The following is a 1885-nucleotide window of genomic DNA, read 5'->3' on the forward strand; positions in this document are numbered from 1 at the left end:
TTACAATTGCAATAGAGAGAGAACCATCAAAAACACAAGATTGATCGGGAAGGAAAATAGGCTACGAGTCAATAGAGATTGTGATATTATGGAAAAAGGATAGAACTTGGGAAGTAAATTGTGGGATTATAGTTACTATGCTTTTTTGTTTCTACTTGTTTATGAATTTATTTCAGTATTTTGTGAATAAGAAAGGTTCTAAAGTAAAATTGAGATTTTAGAAATAATTAAAGTAGATGAGGCAATTTTTTCAAAATGTAACAGTGACATCTGGAGCCCAACTCGACCAAAATGTGCTTTTTGAAAAATAAATTGTAGCTAGGCCCAATGGAATAAAGAAAGAGAACCTTAATTAAAAATGCAAAAATGACTTGTGTTCAATGAATTTTAATTTATGTATATTTATATCGTTGAATAACAATCTAGTTTTAAATTTTATCTCTATATTTCGTTATCTATCGTCCCTTATCAAACTCACATAAATTACTTAATTATGATTTTTCACATAATCTATGTGGTACACTAGAAACAAAAGTAGTTAATGAAGGTTATGACAATATATTTAGACTAAAAGGTTAAAATGTGTTATTTTTAAGAACAAATTTATGATGTGTCTTAATGGTACTATAACATGTCACGCAACGATTACATGGTAGATCCATATCGACGAGACCGGCTATTAAACAGTCAATGGTCCAATTTGAAATTAAAATTGGAATGGAGTGATCTAGAAAGACATATTGGAATTTAGTGATTTAATTAAAATTTTGTTGAAAGTTCAATGATTATTGATGAAATTTACCCCATAAATAAGAATAAATCAAAGGGTAATTCACACTACGTTTTTTATTTGTCATACCACATTTTTAAATTTCATTTGAATCCCTCAATCTTTGTTTACTATAACCCTAAACTTTATTTTTTTACACATTTTTATCTTCAACATTTTAATTAATTAGCACATCTCATATCTTATACTGGTTTCTGCCAAACAAGTTGGTTTGGAGGCATGATACAACTAATTTTTCAATCATATTTTTTAAAAAATAATACTAAATGAATAAGTTATATATATATATATATATATATATATATATTTTTTCTCATCTTAAAGCACACAAAAAATATTTTAATTGGAACCATCACCAAGAACAAGATTTGTTAATTAATAAAATGTTGAACATAAGAATTCAATGGAAAAGAAGTATGGACAAAAGTTTTACAATGAGGAAAGTTTGTGGACCTTAGTGAAATTAAAATGTGATGCTATTAATAAAAATTGTGGTCTAAATCAAAGGCTACTATTTCAATTTTTTTGAGGGACATAAGACATAATTGACCTTTTGCTTTTTCACTAGGGTCTTTGGACTTATTTGTCCTTGATTACACCTTAGTCCATCAAAATGATGATAACATTAGATAATTGCTATAATGATGACAAATTATTAAGGTGTATTAACAAATCATAATGTATAAATATGCTTAATTTTGTCTTGGAAAGCTAAATTTCACCAATTCTTGACATATGGTCAAAATATTTGTGAATGAATGTCTCCTTAATCTTGTACTTTCTCTTAAAACTATGAGGTAATTATGTTGTCTGAAAAGTTACTTTATACATGCTTATAGTGATTAATTTTTTTTCCATGATTGAAATCTAAAATTGTTACAGACTCTACTCAATTGCTATATATAGGATGGTGAAATTGAATTATTATTGTGAAATTAAAATGTATCATTAAAAACTTTATGGCACAATGCAATTTTGTAGGGTTATTGTCATTACCTTTCGACAGCATTAAGATGAGCAGCATCCATTCCCATGGAGATAAAAGTGAAAGGCATGCTTGTAATGATGTTTAATGATGGTGGTAATGATAATAGA

Source organism: Olea europaea, chromosome 9, assembly GCF_002742605.1.
Source record: "Olea europaea var. sylvestris chromosome 9, O_europaea_v1, whole genome shotgun sequence".
NCBI lineage: Eukaryota > Viridiplantae > Streptophyta > Magnoliopsida > Lamiales > Oleaceae > Olea > Olea europaea.